This window comes from Syngnathus scovelli, chromosome 12 (assembly GCF_024217435.2).
Source record: "Syngnathus scovelli strain Florida chromosome 12, RoL_Ssco_1.2, whole genome shotgun sequence".
NCBI lineage: Eukaryota > Metazoa > Chordata > Actinopteri > Syngnathiformes > Syngnathidae > Syngnathus > Syngnathus scovelli.
The window spans coordinates 2,531,271-2,548,795 of record NC_090858.1 but is presented as its reverse complement, the minus strand read 5'-3'; the positions used below and the strand labels follow the sequence as shown (position 1 = coordinate 2,548,795).

Genomic DNA, 17,525 nt, shown 5'->3' with positions numbered 1-17,525 from the left:
CAAACACAAACAAACAGCGATGAAAAATGAAGATCTGCTGTCTCTGTGGAAATCGTATCCATATGGAGACTAAGGGCTGTTGAGGCACAGTGACAGATTTAGCTAACTTAGCGTATGTGTTTACGATTAGCATTTCTAGCCGCGTATCCTCAAATGAGACTATTTTATATCGGCGAGCAGATTAAGGGCAACTGCAGCAAAGTGGAGACTATGGACTAGAAGGCCAAGTGAACACTTTGGATGAGATTGTGGAGAGTCCAGATCTAAAGCACAACATTAGGTTCAAATAGCTTGTGTGTATATTGTTGTCTTTCAAATCTGGGCAATTTTACATCTGAGAGGAGACTAAGGGCAGCAAGAAGGAGACCATGGAGTAAAAGAGAGTGAATACTTGGCGAGCAACTAGCATGGCGGGTCGCTATAGAGCTCACATGGTGTATAAGGACGACGTGGCTCGGAGCCAGGACGTGGCCTACTGTATATCACGGCAGCAAGGAGGAGGCATGAATGAACATTGAGAAAAGACGACGGCGGCAAGGCAGAGCCAGCCCTCCCCGTCCAGCGCAGTGCTTTGGTTTTTACGAGGCCATTCCCGAAGATGAGCAACATCAATCTTTACTTGGCCACTGGGATGAGCCTGCCTCAAGGCGGACCACGCAAACTACACTACGCTAACATACTACTTTGTGCAAACAAAAAATATGAGTCGGAAGAATATATATATATAAATTACTTACTTTTCAGATGACATTTCTAATCTGGGTCAAGGTTTTAAAAGTAGGGTTTGCAGCATTTGTTCGAACTGAGACATGACGTGGCTGGAGAAATCTCCAACGTCCTCTAGCTTCTCGTTTCTTCTGAAAGACAGGACGGGTGGGGGAAGCGCAGATCAATGATATGGATCTGCATGCGCGCGCCAGTGCGCGTGTGCGTGTCATTATCGGACACTTGAATGAGTGATGATGTCGTCTCGGGCCGGCCAATTACGAGCAAGTCTCGTTTATTACCGGGCGAGACAAAGAAGGATGAAGGCCGTGTTACACGTAGCGATGAGGACGACGACGGCGTACGAGGAAGACTGCGGCCGTGTGTGTGTGTGAGTGTGAGAGAATCCGTCAGCAGCTGCTCGGTGATCAATGGAAAAGAAAACAAATGGTGGCCAGAGGAATTTCGGTTTTGAACTTTCCCCGAGTATGAGGCGGAGGAGGATGCCAGTCGTTAAAAGCCGAGCGAGGGGACAAGAGCATCTTTTAAACCCTTCGGATCACATCATGATTTACATTTGTGATATGGACTATATTTTTTTGGTGAAGTTCTTGTCTGAGTTTGGACCCCATCATACACTCAACCTCTCACACGTGCATACAAACAACATTCGGAGCTTGACAAGACATGCCCGGCTCATTTTTTCAACCGCCAGCCGACACCATTTTGTTTCCCCCGCTGAGGCCTCCGACGTCCTTACGCGAATCTCGCCGGCCGTTATCGCACAGAGGCTACATTGTTGGACCGGCTTGACAAACAGCAGAGTTCAAGGGCGCTGATAGCAACAATGTGTAATTACTCCCTCCCTCCCTCCCTCATGTCTCCTCCACATTTTTTTTATTTTTTGGAATGTTCCAACTGGGAAAGTACCACTGACAAAGATGTGACTGAGATGGCGGTGTTAGCAATCATCTGGGCTGCGTTATGTGATTCTTCCTGAAAACAAAATTTAACATTTAGATATATATATATACACAGTGATAAGCCATTTATTTATTTTTACCTGATCCCCCTGCAAGCCCAATTTTCTCTCATGGTGGCAGCACTTCATTTATTTCATTGTCTGATTATCTCCACTGAAAATAACAATCGTATCTGTGGTTTTAAACTCGCCAACAAGTTCTCCTCATCTCCGTGATTATCCACACTAATACGCATAATTGAGGTAATCATATTTTTGTTCATAAAAGCAAATGTCTCTTTCGTGTCGCTAAGGAACTGCGGAAAATTAGCACTACATCGCTATTCTCTAATTGATCTGTCAAGACATGGCGAGGGCAATTAAATGGACCAAATCTGGACCTGCTGGTTATTAATCTAGTAAACTGGTGAGATATGTGGACACTTTTAATTTGTCAAACACAATGTACGGGAAATGTCAGAAGAGAAAGCATATGCATGTATGTGTGAATCATAATTAGCGTGCATGTGTGTATCTGTGTGTGTGTGTGTAGTCGAGCATCATGGAGAAAGAGGTCACATCCATATTCATGCTAACCATCATGAAACAAAAAAAAAATGTGTGATGATAATACATGAACAAATAAATCTTACAGTACATTTAATTGTTGAATATCCATACAACTAATATTTGATTTTTACAACAGAAATTGGCTTTTTATTGGACAGCATCAATGCCATAAATTACATTTTAATTACATTTAAATGAATGAATAATGAATGTAATAAAATTTCACAAGGCAATAAAAAAAGAAAAAAAATCAAAGTAGAATAGTCAAAAGATTTAAATAAATATCCTATAAATGTAAACAGACCAATACACTGTGAATCACAACAATTTAAATAAACTAAAATAAAAGCTAAACTAGAATGAAATATAACAAAATAAACTACCAATATAAAAGATGTCAAATAAAGTAAAAGAAACATGAAATGTCTTGAATAAAAACAATAACGATAATAATGATAAAAAATTTAAAACTGTTGACATAAAATCTCAAATAAAACAAATATATTCCAATAAAATAGTATAAAATAAATACAATTTTAATAATTGCAGCACACCATGAAAAGCCCAAAAAAACCCATTAAATTTGAGCCAATACTTTGAAGCAGTTCCCTTCCAAGGATGATAAAATAAAATACAGAAAAAAAATCATTTGTGGGTGTGAATAAAGTGAGCCTATAAAGATAAAATAAAATAGTGATATATTGATGAGCCGCACAGAAGTGAGGGCCTTGCGGCAGGGGTCCTTCTCAATCACTCTAAGCAGACACGCTCGTATTTAAAACAGCGGGTCCACTTGGCGGGCTGCTGTGTAACGGCCCGTCAGCGTCTTTCCAACATGGCTTCTTATTGCTACCTACAGTGTCGCTCTCCTCCGGTACATCTCACGTCATCATTTCTCTCACTTACTTTTCACAGCGTGAGAGAGGATGAAGAAAGAGGAGGAGGAGGAAATGGAGCGTCTGCGGGCGAGCAGGAGAACATTCCAAAGTGGTGAAGAAGACATCGGAGCAGATATTTCCGCTGCGGATGAATTAACGACCCTCTCCGACTGAGTGAAGAAGCAGCACGTCACTCACAGGCGAGGAAAAGTAACCCTTCGCTATTTACTTGTGAGATTTGTCTTGATTTAAAAATCAAATATTTTTTGTAGTTTGAGAAAACGAATACATTTTTTATTTCAAAAGGCAAAATTCCAAACTTGAAATGGAATGGTGGCCGCGTTCCATATCGCTCATCTGTGTGTTCATCTCCTCTTCCTCTTCCAAAACACATGGTTCCCACAGGCCGCCCGCTGCGGCGGTTAGCGCCCACTCGAGAGCCGTGACGCGGCGTGTACACAACACCGCAAATGTCTTCGGACTGTTCCCAGGCATCGCCTTACCCGCCGCCATCACTCATAAGTCTGTCATGAGGCTCAGCGGGTGGCACAAGCTGTTGCTATCATGTACAAACTCATGAGCTGCTCTTTTAAAGTTTTATTATATTGGTATGTATACGCATTTATTCCTTTTATATATGTATTTGTGAATTGTATGATCAAATTTAATCATATTATCTACTTGGGGTTATCTCATGTAGTTTGGAATTCTAGGCCAAAAATTCTTGGGGCTTTAGTGTGATAATATAAATTCATGAAAAAAATATTTTGTTTAGTGTCATACGCATATTATCAAATTTTGAGTTGAAAAGATGTATACATTCGATTTTATTGTGTTTGTATACATCAGTAGCTCCTGCTCGTTGTTTGGCAGACATTTTGTTTTTGACCGGAACTTCTTCTGATTGCTTTCAGAGTGTGCAGGTGTACCTAACAAAGTGACCGCTGAGCTTATATTTCATCTTAAAATAATATTTTGTTTAGTTCCGCACACATATTATCGAATCTTGAGTTGAAAAGATGTATACATTCGATTTTATTGTGTTTGTATACATCAGTAGCTCCTGCTCGTCGTTTGGCAGACATTTTGTTTTTGACCGGAAGTTCTTCTGTTTGCTTTCAGAGTGTGCAGGTGTACCTAACAAAGTGACCGCTGAGCTTATACTTCATCTTAAAATCAATTTTAAACATATTTGGACTTTTCAAGGGTATTAGCACCAAGCGTGGCTTTATTGAGTTGCCTTGACGCTAACTATGACAAATGAGCCACAACAAGTAAAGGTCACCACGTTATAAAGCGCAGTGTTTTTTACATTAGCTCCATCTGACATTATCAAGAGGACCTCCATTTGTTTTTCATTGATCTCATACAATAGGTCACATTAGGTTGATATCAACACTTACGATAACTTCCCCTCTGCTTTTTTTTTTTTTTTTTTTTAAATAACCACACGATCCAGGCCAACCCTGCGGCAATCATCACGACCAGCATCATTTATGCAAATGTAATTAGAAGCTAGGAATATGATATGGCAGCGCAGGGCGCTAGTGGAAATTTATCACCGAAGCTGCGCGCCATCTAAACATTCAATTAAAATATTGGATTTCATCGAGTTCTATCTGTAGGTAATAAATTAAACAGCCGAGGTAGTGCTGATTTTATTAATAATGTGAAAGAAGGGGGAGGGGGTACCAAAGTTAGCCCGCTTGGTTGAGCTGAGCAATATAGCCTTCGAATAAAATATAATCAAATTATTTGGTTACAATGTTCATCTGGATAAAAAAAAACTTGAATTAATCAACAATTCATCAGCTAGCCCTTTACTTAGCATGAACAGGATTGTCGTTTCTCGCGGCCTCATTCTGGTGGGCAACCATCGTCCCACTTCTCTGAATGTCACATTACAATGTTTTTTTTTTTTCCTCCATTATAATATATAATATGACCTTATTCTTACCACATTTACATAACAGCCCTCTGGATCCTTTTGATATTTTAATCTTTTTTTTTTTTGTGGTTCTGGTCCACCTTTGTTATAATGTAGATAAAACTAAACATTTCAAAAAGATGCACCGAAAATTTAAGATCATTTAACTAACCCATAATCATTTTCCACAAGACTTAAATCTACTCGCTGACTTCCTTGTGTGTGTCTGTGTGTGTGTATGTGTGTGTGCACTTGACAGTAGGCTGTCAACAGGCGCTGAGGTGGCAGACAATGTGTGTGTCTTTCAGCAAGTGCGTGAAGATGCGACCGATTTGGCGGGGTGCTTTTGTGCGACGTTCATTTAGACATTTCTGCGTGTGTGTTTTATACAGGTGTGTGTCGATGTGCACGACAGGTGTCGAATCCTATGTCAGGGGCGAGGTGGTGGCACTCTCATCTCCCGTGCCAGGGTGTCTCTACAAGTGTGCCTGGCGTCAGCAAGGGGAACACCTTTCGCCCCTCAACACGCTTTTGAAGGCAACACACACATGCAGGCGGATAGAGGTCATTAGCCTTTGCGCCCCGAGACAAGTTGAAAACACGCAAATGTCAACGTTGCGTATTTGCAGCTGGGATGTCCGTGATCGTATGCACATTTCCACCATGCGTGTGTACGAATCAGATGTTGTGAATAAAGTGTCGGCGTTTTAATTAAACGGCATCTGGAAGCATCTCGGGTTGCCATCGTACCTTCGGTGTGTTTCGAAGACTGTCAGCTAAAGTTCCGCAAACAAGTCGAGACAAAATCAGTTGAGCAGAGATGCAGCCCTTCGCTTTTTGAATTTGTGTTAAGAAAGTTCTTAATGTTCATAATGCCCTTTGTGTGTTCTTTGACCCAGCCTTCACCCTTCACGCCTCCATCGGGATGTCAATGCCAAAAATATGACGTTATTCTTCCCAAAATGGAACCTTCTGACTGACCGCAAGGTAAGATCCCCAGCGCCCAAAATGATTATTTTTCTCGAAACGCCGTGAGCACATGTGCAAATGTATATTTAACATTTCGCTAAACATAACATCAATTAATGTGACGTGCATGTATGTGTGTGGCTGAAATCTCTCCAAGATCAATTTTTAAAGATGTCACCTCCCTTTTGCAGGATTTATTTATAATTTGAGTGCAGTCCAGGCCTTGAAGGTGTCAAGGCCACTGTCAAATTTCTTTTCAGGGGTTAGCATAACTGTCAAGATGAACAATTCTAAATACTTTGATGTAGCTTAAGTGAAACCTTAAAAATCATCTTCGTTTCATAATTATCACCCCTCGAGACAGTCGTGAGCCGATGCTAGCATGAAGCGTAGCATTGTTAGTGTAAACGGGCAAAACTGGAACGGAACGCTACACAATCGCAATAAACAGTGTCCGAAAATTATGGTTAGCACTCAAGCGCAAAATAAATCTTGCCTTCAAGTGTCGTTCTTACTTTGACGTAGAACAAATGCTTAAAAATGTTTTGACAAGTTTTCTTGGCTCCCTCAAGCTGCTTTTAAATTCTTTACGACACTTGTTAGCGTTCTAAAATTATCTTGCGGGCTAAAGTGCGTTAAGACCAAATTTGTCTCCTGAAAGGAGTCAGGCCAAAAATCTTAAATATGAAATGTTTCATATTTCTGTATATGTCTATGTGTAACCATGTGTAACCGTTCTGCGTGTGTGCGTTCATGGAAATGGAGATAATGATCTATGACCTCAGGAAAATTGTATGTATTCATGTGTCATATCCACATGTGTGTTTATTTGCATGGCTTGGCGGGAAGTGCACATTTTCTGTGTGTATAGTTTAATGCGTGGATGTGGATTTAATGGCAAGCGTCACCTTGAAGCCAAGTTGGCACCGCCGAGCGATGACCTCACTTGTCCTCGACCCGTTTGGAAATCGCTGTGAGATCTTGAGGTTTTCTCCGAGCGGCTTTCATGGTGACGGCGAACGATGAGAGAATTCCGGCTCACTTCAATGCACGTTTGCTTTGGTTGGACTTGGGGAGAGAGAGAGATCACCCTCCCCAACCCCAATCTTCTGTTGGTGGGAAGGAGGCTTGCCCCCCCCCGTCCGACCCCCAGCATCCCTCATTGTTTGCGTGTGACCGCACACAAAACAAAAGCGTTGAGCGCGTGGGCGCCGGCGGATGCAGACTTGACTTGACCTCTATTTGCATATCAATCAATTGTCAACACTTATTTTCTTCCTTTTCCTTCACACGATGACTGTACACAGTTTGTCAACTTTTTCCGCCGCGTTCATTTCGAAGGAAATGACCTCAACTCTCGTGTATTTCATTTCAAAACAGCACCAAAACAAATATAACTACAAAAACAAATTACATTATATAACCACTTAAAACATTAGCGTGGGGCCATGAATGAATTGCTCTTGCTTTTAATTGCTGCCGGAAAAGCAAAGCAGCCATTATGATGAATTGAGAAGATTTGCACATGGCCAGTAAAGTTGTGTGGAGGCTAGGCTAAGCCATAATTAGCATGGTGGTCCACGCATGAGCGATCACATGTTAAGTAGTGGAGTGGACAGTCGCTAATTAACCGTCGCTCAAATTAAATATGTGTCTGTGACTGGATCTCAGATGACCACTCGTGTTTGGTTCTCACGTCCGCTCGATTCGTACGTTTGTGTCAAAGTCAACATAATAAATCCAGGCACAGTGTGATTATATTGATTGATTATATTTGTTTTCTAAATACTTCATCTAGAAAAAAAAGTCAATTAGTGGTGGACCAAAACAAGAAATAATTTCAATTTGTTTATGATGTCATCTTCTAGGGTTCTCGTCAAGTACGCCAAGCGACAGCGTTTTGGAGCAGCTGGAGAGTTTTTCAAAAATCCTGCATGAAATAGTAAGTAAGCCTCTAAGTGAGTCTACCTTCTTATCTTTATGCGTCATTTTTACTTTCACCAATCAAATAGAATCCAGAGTTATAAAATTGAAATGATTTTTAGTTTTACTCATTTATTTTAATTTTATTATTTACAATAAATTAAAAAATTGGTATATTGCGCCCATTCCTGGTCATGGTCATAAATAGAAAAACATCAGGGACAGAAAATAAAACAAAAGTCACCAAGCGAAATCATTCTTGAAGATTTCTCTCTCTCTCTTTTTCTATCTCTCTCTCGCACACACACGAGCGCCTGCCTCTGGATTCGGCTGAGTGAGAGCAGGCCTGCACTATTTCACCTCAGGGTGCCCGCCAGGGTCAGGGGTCGTGTGTAATGGTCCAAACCATCTCGGGGAGAAAAAAAAGAAGACGCCTTCGCTGGGCTGACAAACTTCTCACACCCTGTAATCACAAAGCCCAGTGTGTGTTGGTGTGAAGACGCTAAAGAGCGCTTTAGTGGATTGTGTTGCTAAAGGACAAGTTTAATGAGCAAGTGACAGTCATGCCTGAGGGCTATTTTTAAATTCACCTGGAGAATATGTTATTTCATCTATTATTCGAACGACATTATTAGTTGTAGTATTATTTGCATTGATTTTATTATTCTGTGCTAAAAAAAAATGATGGCAGATTTAGAAGCTACTCAAAAAAAATCATCTATAACTTGCATGTTTTGAAAAAAAAAATTCAAAATTTGGTGACTAGTGTTATCAATAAGAAAAAAAATCCCTTCAGATTTAACAGTTTGATAATAATTATTAAAACGTGTCATTATCAGTTAATGGCGATCCTGTGTTAGCTTGATATCAGATTGATACCGAATCCTACAGTATCGCACCGCCATCTTTTATTATAACAATAAAGCCAAGTTCCATATACCGTCATTCCGTCACCTTGAGAACAACTGCGTGTGCGTTAATATACGCTTGAGTGGCAGTGATGTCACGGTCGCTGTGTTTTCACACGGCAACCCGATAGCTTTGAACCGTCCAACTTGCAGCAATTTTGGGCTCAAATGCACTTGACATAACAGAGCGATAATTGGGCGAGTGCGGGCCTCCGGGGAGCGGCGTTTTTGTTTTTTTCTTTCACATGCTTTGATGACACGATAATGGCCGGCGAAAGCTTTTCCCGCCTTGCCCAGATCACACGTGGAGTGATGTCAGTGCGGGAGATGATGTCAAGATTTTGGATGTTGGTCTGGGATAGTTGCTCTAAACCGTTGCCAGGCTGTCAAGCGTGGTGACTACTCTTCTACTCTTCGCCACTTTTCACACCTTTGATCAAGTCTTTTAAATGACTCGATGATTACGTGTAATTTAGCGCAGGAAGTCTCGCAATGACTCACTGGTTTTGCCGGGGTCAAGTCCATCGCATCCCATTTGACGTGAACGCGTTACTGGACCACACCAAGTATTGTGCATGGGGTTCCTCGGTTTTAGATGGAGTTGAGCAGAAATATCATAATATTATATCACTACGCTAACACAAACATAGAATTACAAATAGACTCTTTTACAGTAGTAGTGAAACTCTTCTTCGTTTGTGTCTGCATAACTTTATGGTAATACTGCCCCCAGTGGCCAAATGGCAAAAGTATGACTTTGGCAACGATACAATAAGGATAAGAACTTTTTCCCGACATTCTACATTTCCGTATCTTGTTTACCCGTCCAAAGTGTTTTAGACCATCCCAGGTTGGTTTCCAAAGAAGCAAACGGGCTTTTGGCTTTTCTTCTCTTCACATAGGTTTGATTTGACCGCTGCCGACACTTTGAACCTTCACAGTTTTCTGTCAAAAGAGAAGGAAAGGTTGTGTGTGATTTCCTCGCATATGTGAAAACTCGCTCGATTCTTCATCGCTCTACTTTTCAATCTCGACTTCGCGCGTTGTCCTCGTTTCCTGTCTTGCGTATTCTCGGGGAATGGAGGAACCCAGTTTGTCCGTCGGTTGAAATACTGAGCTGGAAAGCCATTTAGCCTAGCTTAGTTTGTGGATTATTAGACGTACTGAAGTTGAACACTAACAGGCGTACTTCCCCAAACTTTTCACATGACACCCCCCACCATCATTCCCCTCCTCCTCATTGCTGCTGTTTGGAGAATCGAGACACCTGATTGGCCGGCGGGAATAAACGCAGCAAAGTCGCACACAAAGGGGTGTGTGGTGGGGGACTTGCTGGGAGGGGGGTCGCTGTGTTTTATGAGCCATTAAAGTTTTATTCATCCCTGCACTGAGGCAGCCATCGGCCACGGGGTCACTGTGCTTTAAATAAACTCCCATCATTCCTCCGTGCCCCCCCCAACCCTGATATCACCCCCCTCTCCCACCCACCTTGTTTCCCCACTACCACCACACACTTAATGGACTGTTTATTGTTTGATCCTCAAGTCCAACTCCATCACACGTTCCCTCCGTCTTTCTGCTTGCGGTCGGCGGTGTTCCGCTTCATGTGGTTTGTCTCCACCTTTGTTTATATCGAAGTGTGTTTGCGAGAATGTGTGCGAGGCAAAACCACAATACTTTGTTTAATTAACTTGTAAAAAAAAAAAGGGTACATTCCTAATAATCCAAAAGTACATTTTCCCATCACATTTTTGTTTTCAAAAGAAATGATACATGTCTGAGATATATTTACTACCTATAATGATGAATTGTGTACCAGAATTGATTTTCACATTGTGAAGTGATGCTGTGTGTACAATTCATTCGCAAGTTGTAATGATTAACGAATTGATATATTGCCAAGCTTCTTTTACTGAATATATATTAATACCGAAATTTTTGTAAAGTTTGCTGGTATCGCATCAGTATTCAAATGTGTGCTAAATTCACATCCAGTGGAAAAATCATCATTCTGAGCAAGTGTTGAAAAGTTCCGAACCAATTTTGATTACATTGACATGATGAAACGAAGGTTTTTATTTCTCATCTTAACCAAACATCGGTGACACCCGTTCCTTGGAATGGCATCAAATTTGCGGTATCGTCTGTCGTCAACTCAGCAGTCAAGCTTTTTAAACGCAAACAACTTCCAAAGTGTTGAGCCTAGCTTTAGCAAAAGCTAGCTCTCATCCTCCCAGCCTCGACGGCGTGTTTACATCGTGTGAATTATCGCTTTTCGCCGAGCTTTTAACGGCCGCGAGAAAAATGTCTGCAAATACGTAAACATTCGGCAATGCGCTTTGTTTTGAAGGGTCAGCTGAGTGACGTAATGCCAGAAAGAAATTTGTGGTGGTGTTGGGGGGGGGGGGGGGAGGCATGCGGGTGGAGAGTTTGCAGAGTACAACCCCCCCACCACCACCACGACCCGGTCCTCAACTTTGACCGCCGACCCCGCCGCAGATCTGTCATGAGAGGGGTGCTGCTTAACACAAAACGCAGCCCGGTTCAAGAGTCACGTATAGGGCCAGGCTGCTTGTCGAGTGGGGGGGGGGGGAGCGTAGTGTGTGGGGGTGGGGGGGGGGGGTACACAGAGGCCTCATTTATCCTCCCTCTCTCTCCTCGCTGCACTTTTCCTCGGCCTTTTGTTTCTGCCAGCGGCAATCGTCCGCGGAGAAGCTAGCGGTCCAGCGGCAGCGACGATGTGACAGCCAGGCCTCGTCAAGGTGCTGAAAAATGTAAATGATATGCGCAAGATCTAAAAAAAAAAAAAAAAAAAAAAGGAGCCCAGACAGACGGGAGGGCCAGAAAAACGCCGGCCAAGGAAGACGAGCGGCTCAGGTCAGGAGAACATTAAGACTAAAATGTTCTTTTTTTTTTATCCTGCATTTGAGCAGGAAAATGTTGTTGCTAGGTAGATTTTATTGATTTCCAATTACCGCCTTTTTCATTTTCACATGGATGACAAAAAAGAATAAATGAATTCAGTAGAAGTGAATTTATTTTTTATGTTGTTTTTGTGTAAGTTGTATGAACTGTTTTTACTTGAATAAAAATGACTTTTAAAACAATTGTGAAAAAATTATTTTATTATTCTGGCCTATTTTTGTTTAGGTGTTTGAAAGCTTGTTTTGTATTTTTGTGCACACTGAACCGTAGTTATTTCAAACCGATTTAACAATTCAAAATAATTGTTTTGTTTTAGCTTCTCTATTTTTATTTAAAGTATATTTTTGGATAGGGTGGAGAATATATTTACAGTGATCACATTATTGGTGCTTTACATTATAAATCCTGTAAGGTGTTCATTATTTAGTAAAATACTTATTTGATAAAACATTGAATTTAGGCTCATTTCGCAATTCATATAATTGGTATTTTCATTTACAATGATCATCACGAATAGGATATCTTACTTTTTAAGGTTTTATTTTGTAATGTCAATTTTAACCCCGTATATTTCCGGTGTTGCAATTTTTTTATTTTTTTAATTGTAAATGCCAAAATGACGAATCTGTGCTTTTATTTATAACACGCGCAGCAATTTTTTGCACGTTTTTTTTTTTTTTAAATCATGATTTATTTATTTATTTTGCAAGACGCTGCACAAAACGACTGCAACGAAAAACGTAGTGAAATAACAACAAAAACGGAAGGGAAAAAGAAGCTGCGATGCTTGCAGTTTTTCTCGGACTCATTTCCACATCCAGGCCGTCGTTCTCCGAGACAACCCAGTCGATCCGAGTCGAGTGTTTTGTTCGTGTTCGGCAGCCGAATGAGAGTGACATCTGATGTGGTGGGCTGTGACGCGTGTTAATTGAAGCCCACGTCTTCTCATTAGGGTCTCTCCTTTGACTATTTGACGCCGCGGGCCTTGTTTACTTTGCCGTTCCGCTCCACTACGCTTGCGTGATTTGGGTTTATTTAGGCGCCGAATTAAAGCTGAGTATTTACAAGTCGAACGTCGTTGCGTAAAGACGCACTTTACCAAGTCACGAAAATAAGCAAACGCAGCATTTTCTCCTCGAAATTTGGCATTCTGTTTTGCAATAAATGCCATATTTTTAGTGTTCTCAATTAACTTCCCCCCGTCTGTCCCTTATTATTTGATGTTCTCACTTGTTATCCGTTCCATCTGTGATTTACAGTTGCCTAGTAAAAAAAAAAAAAAAAAAAAATTCTCTGATCAAATGGCATCATCAATACCTGACAATACTAAAATAAGCTTCCCCAAAACTGTCAATTAGAATTTTATCCAGTAAAATGCTAATAAATTAGGGATTCTCAATAAATGCGTATGATAATTTACAGTGAGTGGTTTTACAAGTGTGCTTTTTGATTTCGACACAAAATGAAATGCCTTTAAAATACATGTAACCATAAAAAGCAAACAACTCATTTGAAAAAAATTGTGTTGGGAAAAAAAAAAATCTAGCTATGTGGATATCTGCCTGTTTTAGATTGTGTTTTTACCATGTTTTATTGTGATATTTAATTGGGGTCTGTCTCGTTTTTTAGAGGCCTGCCATTTTGATTTTTTTGCCAAATGTTGGCACCAGCACAACAAAGTGTGTTAATATTAACATTATTAAGAAAACAATTCAAATCAGTGTAGCTGTGTGTATTTATCTTATCATTTTTTGCCTTTTAAATTTTGTTTAAAAAAAAAAAAAATCCGGTTATGTGAAAAGATATAACTGTTTTTCTAAATTTACAATTTAATTACAATTAATTCATTTTAAGTTTTTTGGAAGTTTAATATACTTAGTCTACAGTACATGTAAATGATGATTATTTTAGTTTAAGAACCAAAATATCTTATTTGAGCTGTGCACGTATCTGTGCAAACTCATCAATTATTTGCATTTCAATTTAGCTTGGTAGTGCCCCCTCTGCGCCGATACCTTGTTACCTGTTGGCGTCTGCACGCTGAATTAGAAAGGCCTTTTGTTGCGGCTGCGCCACTTGTGTATGACACCAGTAATGGCGGTAATTGTTATTGTTGAGATTACCTGTCAAGAGGAGGCGCCCCTGTCTTGACGAGGGGTGACACAGGGGAGGCGCGCTGGGGGTGCGAGGCGGCGGGACGCCCTGATGACTTCTCCGCTGATAATCAAGCGTTGCGGCCTGTGGGATAATTCAGCTGTCAGTGGCACCTAGCGGGACCCGGCATCAGCCGAAGCCCAGCTGGCGTGGTGGAAGAAGAAGAAGAGGAGGAGGGAGAAGGGAGGGTAGTGATGGGACAGAAGAGTTAAGGCAGCGTCTTCTGAGTGTCTGAGCCTTAAATTAAAACCATCATGAAGCACTTTACTAGTGACATTGATCAAATTTGAGCAGGCGTCACAGTTTTTTTCTGCCCATTTTTCAGATGGAGTTGAAGATCCATCAATCTATCATTTTCATGCCATCTATACAGTATATCAATATCAGTGATTTTTAAATTCTACTCCGCATGCTCTCTGAAGAACAGTTCAGTTGTGTTTAACTTGAGGGTAAGAAATCTCGTTGTCTCCCAACACACGTGTGCATTATAAGGAGATGGTATGAGCAGCAAATCACTTGTGGAGAAGCTATCAGAAAGCTTGTCTTTATCAATGATTGTGTCTGATACTGATAAAGAGGAGGGAGGGAGGTCGTTTGGGCTGCCGGGGCTTTTAAAGGGCCAGAAGGGACCGCTTGAAAAGTGCCGAGAGAGCTGCTTGTGTCTGTATTCCACTGAGGCGTCCCACAGGGTTCTAACACGGGGCCTCTGTTATTCCACGGGGATACAAACAAAATCGTGTTTTTGTTAACTGAAAATACACACAAATTTAACCAATCTTGCTATTAAAGCCATCAAATATTTGGAGTGGCAACAAACAAACAAAAAAACTTCTACAAACTACTTGCAATTCTGTCTTTCGAGTTGTTCTTGTCGGATATTTGCTAAATTTGTCATCATTTAGCCACTAAATCAAACTCAATTGCTCTATAAACTCATTTGCCATGCCCGTCGCTTTTATTGCCTCGGCGGGCCTCCTGATAACATCATCATCATCGCGGCGGCGAAAATGTTATTAACACGATCATTCCTTGAGATTTAAAAAAAGAAGAAGCAGAAAAGCACCGCTCTCATTTCCTATTCAGATGACGGCATTAAATGCATTTATCACCTAGCGCAGGAGAGAGGTGATAAACAATGCCATTCATTATCTGGCCCAGATGCAGCGATTGTTGATTAGAGGGCTTTGAATGTAACACACACACACACACACACACACACAGATGGGTGGACATTAAGAAAGGAGAGGGGGGGGGGGGGGGTGCGTGAATAGGCTTGGAGGGACATTAACGGCAAGCATGATTGATACTTGCCGCGCAGGCTTTTTAATGGTATTGTTATTCCTCAGAGTTATACCCCCGTCCTCCCCGTCGCGTCTCCTCTCGTAGATAAATGGACGTGTAATAATGAATAGAAATCATACTACGTTTTTTTTTATTTTTTTTTTTTCTCTGAGTGAATCTCAATTAGACAAGAGTTTACATTTAAATGAGAGGAAATGTGACAGTTGATTAAATGAGATTGGAAGTGTTCACCCAAATAGAAAATTCTGCAAAATTCACACAAACACGTCGGAGGATGTTTTGCTTGGTTATTCTGAAATGTGAAGAAAAAAAAAAATTGACAATCAGAATATTAGGAACAGTGCAATATGGTGTGGTGCAGTTGAACAGTAATAAACATTGTTATTTATATATATATAAAATCTCAGTTAAAAAAAAAAAGAGCAATATTATATTTGTAAAGACAGAATCACACAATAACTTTTACACCATTTGAATTGACCACACAGTTACTCCACTAATGTGGAGATGAGGCTGCCAAAGTACATTACGGAGGATTTCATGTGCTGGACCAGCTTGTCCAAAGCACTTGTGTTTATTACATGGGCCTGCGTGGCACACGATGGCTGCCAGCACGCACGCAAACACACACACGCGCACACACACACCGAGTCCAAATGAGGTCATTATCACGTTTCAGCTGTACGGCGGAATTAGCAAAGGCAAGCTCACGTCTGCTAACCTTTCACACGTCGTAAAGATTTAATCGAAAGTGTGTCTGGCAAGCCCGGTTTGATCATCATTATTTTACAAACTCATCTTTGACGACGACAAAGGGAATGCAGGAGCAGAGGAACACTCGACCGCTTTATGATATTGATTTTTTTTCTTATAAAGATCTCATAGTTCAAATAAGTTGAGTCCTTTCATAATTGTGGAAGGTTTTTTGTTTTTTTTTCCACATCAAGCTTATTTCTATTTTTAATTTTTTGCTTCCCCCCCCCCCCACACTATTTCCTAATGGTCCATTCCTCATTTTCTCGCCTCTGTCTTGCGTCGCGTGGCTTCTCCCTCGCTTTTCATCTCACGGCCATAAAAGCGAAGTAGGCGAGCGTGTGTGTTTACTTATTTGTCACAATCATTTTTTACATCCCGCGTGTCACTTCCACTTTAAAAGCTCCAACCAGCGCTTCGTATCATTCATCCGGACCTCCCGATGCGACCGCGCTTGTCTTCACCTCGTCCTTGGTTTTCCCTCAACCTCCATAGCGACAACACGTTGTGGACGCCGCATCCTCCTCTTCCTCCTCCTCCGCTCGGCCACGCCCTGCCACCCTTCCACTCTCTCCCCCTAATCAGGGCCAGATGGAGGCAGGGATGGAGTGATGGAGGATGGGGAGGGGATCGGGTTTGGACCCGGCCGCGTCCCCCCACGGTGGGGAGCTGTCAGCCCTGCCGGGAGAGAGGAATTCTTCGGCAATAAAATGCGGATTTATCACCACTCTACCACAGAGAGAGAGAAAGAAAGGAAGGGGGATGAGATCAGAATCGCAAACAGAAAAAAACGAGACAAGTGAGGATGGGAAGATGGCGGCCGGCGGTTCCGAGTGACCCGACCGAGCGGGCCGAATGAACCTGCTAAAAACGAGCGTGCGCAACAATGGCCTGTGTAATTGAAACCAGAATGTGCAGCATTTGATAAATTGCTTGACCCCGCAGGAATGTTCAGCCCGTAAATTTTTACGGCATTTTGGACCGCGCTGAGGTGTGTGCGGCCCTGTGTGTGTGTGTGCGTGTGGTTTATTACAACAAGAAGAGGCTGTGCGTCCCCCCCCCCCCCCCACCCACCCGACGTTATTATTCCAAAAAGCATAATGGTCCCTCAGTTGTATCTGCCGCATACATGCACATAAGAGACTAGCTTACATGTACTCTGGAGAATTTGGAGTTGTAAATACCGCAAAAAACGATATGACTGCAAAAGGGAATATATATGCTGCAGTATTTTGAAGTATTTGTATATATCATTTAAATATATTTATATATCATTTGAAGTAACAAGGCAGCGGTATATTTCCTGAAAACAGTTTGGTTGAAGAATAACCCAATTTATTTAAAAATATTAATATCTCAAAATATTGGGTTGTTTGGCACTTAAGTAGTTTCGGTCACTATTCTACTCCGGTGTTATTTTTGTTTTCAAATTCTTGAGACTAGGTGAGTTTTGGATGAGGGTATAATGTTTAGTTTATGACTTCCAGTTGAAATGCACACCTATTGACAGTGAAGTCTCAAGACGGCATGTACGCAAGCTAGCACGCGCA

The 17,525-nt window shown here is 41.4% G+C and overlaps 1 long non-coding RNA gene across 1 annotated transcript in view; it reads left to right on the top strand.

Annotated features, from left to right (window-relative positions):
- LOC125978977 (uncharacterized) overlaps window positions 1-17,525 on the top strand; it is a 29,192-nt gene that overhangs the window by 7,825 nt on the left and 3,842 nt on the right. The window contains exons 3-5 of the long non-coding RNA XR_011087824.1: window positions 3,152-3,314; window positions 3,520-6,028; window positions 7,879-7,952. This is a non-coding gene — a long non-coding RNA (uncharacterized lncRNA). The remainder of the gene's footprint in view (window positions 1-3,151; window positions 3,315-3,519; window positions 6,029-7,878; window positions 7,953-17,525) is intronic.